We start from the raw sequence: 7,919 nt of genomic DNA, 5'->3' as shown, positions 1-7,919 counted from the left end.
TGCATATTTTTTATCTTTCACTATCTTTCTCACTCCCTGTCTTTCACTCTCTTTTTCCCCTCCTCTTTTTCTTCTCCTTGCACACACTACACAAAGATACACATACATACAAATTTTTCTAATCTCTTTGACAGTAAGCTATAGATACATTAAATATTTAGTATTCTAAATACTTTAGAACAAGGACATCCTTTTGCATAAACACACTACAATTATGAAAATCAACACATGAACATTGGTTATATATCTGTATTATACATCTCATTATAGACCTTATTCAAATATGACCAATTATCTCAATAATGCTATTTGTAGAAAATTTTATAAATTTTATGGTTTGTCCATTCTTCTCTCCAGTCTACTATCATGCATTTTATTTCATTGTTATTACACTTTATTCTTATTCCCTCTGGAATAAGTCCTCAAACTTATTGTCTCGCACAACCATAACAATTCTGAGAAGTATAAACCATTTACTAGAGTGCCCCTCAACTTGGGTTTACCTGATTCTATGCTTATGATTAGATTCCACGTATGCGTTTCTGTCAGGAATACCACAAAGTGATACTATATCCTTCGCAGTGCATTATATAAGTTGGCACATAATATCCATTTATTCTGTAATTGGCAATATTAAATTTGATCTCTTGGCTAAGGTAGTATTCATCAGATTACTCTAATGTAAAGTTAATATTTTCCCATTGTTCACTTAAATATTTTGTGTGGAGATACTTGAAGGCTATGGTAATATTGTGTTCTATGACCCATTGACGATTCTTGACTGAATCCATTAATATATGATGGTGTAAAAAGTGTGTGTTTCCAACTCCAGTATTTCCCCCCCATTTTACTGGTGAGGATTCTTCTGCAACGAAGAGCTGTTCTCTCTCCGTCATTTATTAATTATTCATGTCTTCATATGTTTCAGTATTGGTTCATGGATATATATTTTATTCAGTGTATAATAACCCATTACAATCATGATTTATTTTGATGCTCGAATTTCCCCAGATTTGGCCAGTGAAAGCCCCTTGATTCCTGCTCCTGTGTCTTCTTGATATGTGTCTATTTTTCTTTGAAACCGTTTTTGGTGCAGCGAGATGTTCCTGCCTCTTTTTGTACTTCTGCTGTGCCAGCCCTGGAATCAGCCATTTTTCCGAGGAGACCAGGTTTCTTTTAGTATAGAATGGTATTTAGAATTGAGCCTGCACTTTGAACCACCATTTTCTACTGGAACTATAACTTGACAATTCCCTACATTTACCTTAACTTCAGTTACCCAATATGTAGAATTGGCATAAAAAATAGGAATTTCTTAATGGGTATGTGGCAAGGTTTAGACATAGTAAAGAAAGCATTTAGTACTGTGCTTGGCACATGGGTAATGTTTCATTTATTTATTACGTTATTTTTAAGTTTATTTATTTATTTTGAGAGAGACAGACAGACAGACAGAGACAGAGCATGAGCAGGGGAGGGGAAGAGAGAGATGGAGAGAGAGAGAGAATCCCAAGCAGGCTCCGCACCATCAGCACAGAGCCCAATGTGGGGCTGAAACTTATGAACTGTGGGATCATGACCTGAGCGAACCGAAGAGTTGGATGCTCATCTGACTGAGCCACCCAGGAGCCCCACATGGGTAATGTTTTAAAATGGGACATGTTGAGCATCACAATGAATAATAATAATAATGGATTATAAACCAATGAATAAAATAAGAATCTATAAGTATATTTGAAAACAAGCGGTAGCTGATATTATCATTATTTTTTTAATTATTATTATCAAATACTCTGGATGTTGATAAGATCCACCTCTGGCAAAAAACCTCAGGATTCCAGTATTTGTCTTGTGAAATCCAGGCCAGATCAAGCATTGCAGAGCCTGCAAGAATAGAAACATGAAGAATATTCCAGAAGGATGCCTCAGGACTTGATGACTGAGGCTTCAGTATTAGAGACAAACAACATGAAATGAAGAACATCAACCACTCCTAGAACCTGATACTAGAACCCAGTACTTTCCTTGTCATGGTCCTAACAGCACCGTGTTATAAGCAGACAGGTATTTGTCTGCCCGTTCATTCACCTGTGGCCTCATAGAAGTAACTTGTTTATGACTTATCCTTGACCCCTAAATCAGTGCCTATCAGTATAGGAGACATCCAAGAAGTGTGTGCTGAATAAATGAATAAATAAATGAATGAATGAATGTGTTGAGCAGTTTCTAATAGCTCGTCATGATAACTAACAAGAGGAGGAGATAAAGGCTGACCTATTCCATACTGGTCTGAGCCTAGAAGCCTGAAGCCTTAGTTGTATTGCCTCTTTGGATGATGGGCGTTCCCAGAAAGATAACCCTCCCCAGTTTCCATGTTTCCCAGAGTTCAAGTGGAAGCCCCATATGCACCAAACTGTGTATCCTAGACTGGTTCAAGGGACAGATAATTAATTCATTAAATATTTATGGGTGGTCATTTACTATAGGTCTTTCAGGGTTTGGGGGTACAGCTGAGAGCGCAATAGTCAGATCCCCTGCTTTCATCAATATTTGGTTCTAGGGGGAGAGACAATGAACAAAGGGACTCATAAAATTTAGAATGGTGGAGAAATTAAAGCTTGATTAACAAATAGAGAATCATCCAGCATGTGTGTGTACAGAAGAAAGAGTGAATGTGGAGGTGAGAACTTGCTGGTTTCAGGGAACTTGGAGTAGTTTGTAATGGCTGGAAGTAGAGTAGGATACAGGCTGAGGGTTCAGGAAGGAAATTAGAAAGTAGAATCCACAAGAAAATATCACTTAACTTCTCTGGGCCTAGTGGTTTTGACAAGAAAAGAGGGTTTTAAACATCTGAGAAAATGTGTGACAAATGTGTAAAGCTCCAATCTAAAATCATTAATGTTCTTTTCTGTTTTTAAACAATAATGACAATAATTATAGCTGGTAGTTTTGAGTGTTGCTATTTGTTAGGCACTGTGCTAGTTGTTTTACATATTTATTTATTCCTCTATGAGGAACAGTAGTGGGGATTTTCATACTTTACAATGTTGGATAGCAGTAGATGGCAGGTATTAGGATTAAATCCTGTCTAATTTCAAAGAGCTTGTTCTTTTGTTTGAGCATTCTTTTTTCTATTTTCTTTATATCTATATATCTATATATCTATATCTATATCTATATCTATATAAGTTTATTTAATTTGAGAAAGACAGAGACAGCACATGCCAGTGAGGGGCAGCGAGAGAGGGAGAGAGATACCCAAGCGGGCTCCATGATGTCAGCTTAGAACCTGATGTGGGGCTTGAACTTATGAAACGTGAGATCTCGACCTGAGCTGAAACCGAGAATTGGACGCTCAACCAACTGAGCCACCCAGGCGCCCTTTTCTATTTTCTAAAAGTGGCACTCAGGCAAGAGGTGGAAACCAAGAACAATTGAGTGGTACACAAAATGGCTATTAGGAAGATTAAATGACACAGCATTTACAGAATGCTTAGTAAAAGGGAAATCAGTTACATGTATTATTTATATTTCATTCTTAATTTTAAACTTTTATAATTTTTATTTCATGGAGTTAAATTTTTTATCCCTCATGATTTTATTTATAATAATTTCTGTTAAGTCTAGAGAAGTTAAATTATGCTTAATGAAATATATGGTATATTTTGGGACAAAAATTTAAATGTCTAAGATGGTGGTATTTACAGAACGTTATAGGGTGAAGACCTCGGATGATGTCATGTACCATTCCCATTAATAAAGAGAAGTCCTTCCTGAACCCATCTTCCTCAATGTGGAAACCCTTGAGAGGTGCTGATTGTGCACTAGTGAGAATACCAGGTATAAATGGATATGTGTGTTTGTGATGGTGGTTTTAGTATATGAACATGAATTCTTAGATTCTCCTCCCTTCTAAAGGTAGAAAAGGTGGAGCTTAATCCCCTCCCTCTTGACTGTGAGATGGACTTAGTGACTTGCTTCTAAGAAATAAAATGAAGTGGAAGTGATGGTGTGCAACTTTAGGGATTGAGTCCTTCCTCACTTGGATCTGAAGGAAGCTGAGGGAAGCCAACTGCCATGTCATGAGGATACCCACCAGCCCTGTGGAGAGGCTCACCTGGTATGGAACTGAGGCCTCCTGCCAACAGCCCTGTGAGGCAGTCATGTTGTAAGTGGACCATCCAGCCCCACTCAAGTCCTCAGATGACCACCGGTCTGACTGACTTCTTGAAAGAAACCTCATGAGGCACACTGAGCCAGAACTGCCAGCTGAGCCATTCCTAGATATTTGATCTGCAGAAACTGTGTAAGATAGTAAATGCTCAAAAGATAATAAGCTTCTACATTTTGGGGGTAATTTTCTACACAGCATAGATAACTACTATACTGTGTGTTCATGGATGAATAAGAGAACAGTGTGAAGTACCCTTTCTAGACATGATACTATTCACCTGGTGAAAGTCTGTTATCTTGACGCAAGAGCTATGGCCACATTGCAGTAAGTCGCTATTGATAAAATCATTTCTATCTTCCTGCCAGTTGCTGCTTTTTATGTCACAAGCATGTCAGGGTCTGTCCTACCGCTTAGCATAATTGCCTAGAATGTCTGTGATGAAGTTTGAGTTCAGTTTCAGTGAGATAGTTGGTAAGAGAAGGCTGTTAGTCTGGCTGTGGAGAAGCCCCAAAGAGTGATGTCTGCACAATACACTGTCTGGGCTTTGATTGGTTCTTTGTCCTAAAGAGTCAGAAACTATTTTATCAGAATATTTAGAACTCATAGACAATTGGCAGACTTGGGGGCCAAACTATACAAACCATATTCATATTAGACTAATGTATAAATAAGAAAGCTTCTCTAAATTTACTATGTGCAGAGTAGAATTCTGGTGCTCTCATCCAGAGTTCCTCCTTTCTCTGAATGATAGCTTGGAGGCCATATTAGCAAATCAGAAGGTGGTTCAGTTAAGCTTGCAATTGAACCAAAAGTGGTGAGTCTTGAGGTACTGTAAGTCTTGATAGATAAACTGATACTACCTTGCCACATGTTGACTTAAGTAGTTTAACTCTCTGGGGGTATCTTATTACCAAGTCTTTAGGAGGTATCTCACTGTTGTCTTCACACATTACTGGTGTTGACCTTCCTTTCATAGTCTTCTTTAGGTTGTGGTAGGTTGGCAAGCTTATCTTCAGGAAATCCAGCTGTGGTATCTGGGGCTGTGGTTGCTCAGTCTGCACCCCGTGAAGGCAATCTGCACCACAGATCACTGTATTCTCAAGGATGACCTCAAATGTATTCAGGTTGCAACAAGTCCCAATGATGCAACCGCTTCTCAATATTACCTTTCTGCCCACACTGGCTTTTGATTCAATAACATTATTGTCTTCCATTTTCATGGCTTGGGAATAACAGCCAATTTCTAACACATTATTAGTGCCAATGATCATAGATATTTTAGTTCCAGATCTTCAGCATTAGGGGTGATATTATCAGGTCGAGCATTTATGATAAGCACCTACCTGTTCTTCTATTAGGTAATCCTCACCAATACCTATTGGCCTGGCTTCTGCAATAATTTGTGCTTTAGAGTGGATCACTGTCCTAGGTCCTATAGTTACATCACCCACATTTCACTTTCTACACACACAACTGCTCCAAGAGCAAACTTCACTGTCTTTGCATCCTTCTCCACCATAGTTTGGCCCCTGTCTCTCATGGAATTAATTTCTGAACATATTTACCATAGCATATAATGCATGTTTTGTATTTTCAGTAGTGATATAAAATTTCCTTTACATTGAGTTTGACTAAAAGATGATAGATAGAATATAAATGAAAGTATTAAGAAATACTAATATGGATTTGAGTATATCTTTTAAGTACTAAATTTATATCACATGAATGATTGAGGTGTTGGGAAAACACTGTTCTAAGTCAGGCTTTATAATGAGAGCTTTACTAGATAGCAGGTGGTGCTGCTAAAAAAAATTTTTTTGTTAATGAGATTATCCCAGAAAGCCTCACAGTACCCTACAAGTTTGCTTGAGAAGAAACTATACCTACAAAAATATCACCCACTATATTAAGTCCTATTGCAAGTGCACATTTTCCCGATCTGTCTCATCTATAAAATATTAATTTATTATGAGAGAAAATATTTCTGCCTACCATATTTCCATAGGTGTTCTGGACCCTGGATATGCCCAGATGAAAGAAACATTTTTTGTCATAATCATGGATTTCACAACTTCATGTTGGAAGCAGACAAATAAAACCAAACTCATACGTAGAATTTAAGAAACAAAACAGATGAACACATGGAAAGGGGAAAAAAAGAGAGAAACAAACGACAAGAGACTTTAACAATAGAGAACAAATGGAGGCTTGATGGAGGGAGGTGGGTGGGGAATGGGCTACATGTGTGATGGGTATTAAGGAGGGCACTTGTTATGATGAACATTTTGTGTTATATGTAAGTAATGGGTCACTAAATTCTCCTGAAACCAATATTACACTATATGTCAACTAACTAGTATATAAATAAAATTTTGAAAATAACAAAGACAAAAAACAACCTGTAGGCTCTGAAATGAAAATGGGACTATAGTGGGAATACTATGGAGGGGCACAGGGGAAGTGGACCACAGAAATGCACAGAGCAGGAATATCCCAAAATGTAAATCGGAGCCAGAGAGCTGTCTGTTCCTTGCTGAGGTTGATGTATTCACTTGTACATGACTATTACATTCATCTTTGAAATCATATTCTTGATTCTGTGAGTATAAACTTGAGTAAAATATATCTTTACACTTTGAGATAAAATAATGTAATTATCAGACACATTCAACTGGTTCTTATAGCAAAAAAGTAAAAACTACTTAAGGAGCTATGTTAAAAACTAATCATTGTGTGTGTGTGTGTGTGTGTGTGTGTGTGTGTGTATCTCACATCTTCTTTATCCATTCATCTATCGATAGACACTTGGGCTGTTTCCATAATTTGGCTAATGTAAATAATGCTGCAATAAACATAGAAGTGCATGTATCCTTCTGAGTTAGTGTTTTTGTATTTTTTGGATAAATACCCAGTAGTGCAGTTACTGAATAGTAAGGTAGTTCTATTTTTAAAGTATTGAGGAACCTCCATACTGTTTTTCAGAGCAGCTGCACCAGTTTGCATTCCAACCAACAGTTCAAGAGGGTTCCTTGTTCTCCACATCCTTACCAATACTTGTTTCTTGTATTTTTGAGTTTAGCCGTTCTCTTATAGGTAGTGTGTCATTTTTGTTCTGTGTGCTTTAATATGTTTTATTTGTGCTGTGTTTCAGCAGTTTAATTATTGTGGGTATGGGCATGTATTCCCTGATCTTCTTAAATTAGTTGGTTTGTTATTGTTACCAATTTGAAGAAGTTTTCAGCCATTAGTTTATCTAATAATCTTTCAACACTGTACTCTTTCCTCTATTTCTGGGACTCCAATGACATGAATATTAGGCCTTCGATATTATCTCCAAGCCTCTGTTTTCTTTTAAATGGCATTCCTCCTAAAAATTAATTGACTACCTACTAAACAACACTTGGGTATGGGGAGACTACAATGCTAATTATGGAATTTAAAAAGAGATATAGTGAAATTAGTATATATCTATCAGAATCTTTGTCATACATGAAAACCATGGTCAGAGGAGAATTCAGTCTTACTCTTTTATCAATAACAAACAGTAATAAGAAGTGAATTAATTTTATATCTCAAAAAGTTAAGAAAACAGTAAGGTAAAATTAAAAACTACAAGGAAGAACATAATAAATATAAAACAAGGAAGTATAAAGTAGTAATGATATGTAAAAGAGAAAAACATTGTTTTTCCTGGTTTATTGAAAAATATTAATAGGCATACCACTAGCTAACACAGTCAAAAAAA

The 7,919-nt window shown here is 36.8% G+C and overlaps 1 pseudogene; it reads right to left on the bottom strand.

The window, feature by feature from the left end:
* The window catches only part of LOC125931293 (dynactin subunit 6-like), a 14,338-nt pseudogene extending 8,645 nt beyond the window's left edge, over nt 1–5,693 (bottom strand).
* Between the last annotated feature and the right edge of the window lie 2,226 nt (nt 5,694–7,919).

The sequence above is a fragment of the Panthera uncia genome, chromosome X (assembly GCF_023721935.1).
Source record: "Panthera uncia isolate 11264 chromosome X, Puncia_PCG_1.0, whole genome shotgun sequence".
In the NCBI taxonomy this organism is placed as follows: Eukaryota; Metazoa; Chordata; class Mammalia; order Carnivora; family Felidae; genus Panthera; species Panthera uncia.
This window is presented reverse-complemented; position numbering and strand designations above follow the sequence as displayed.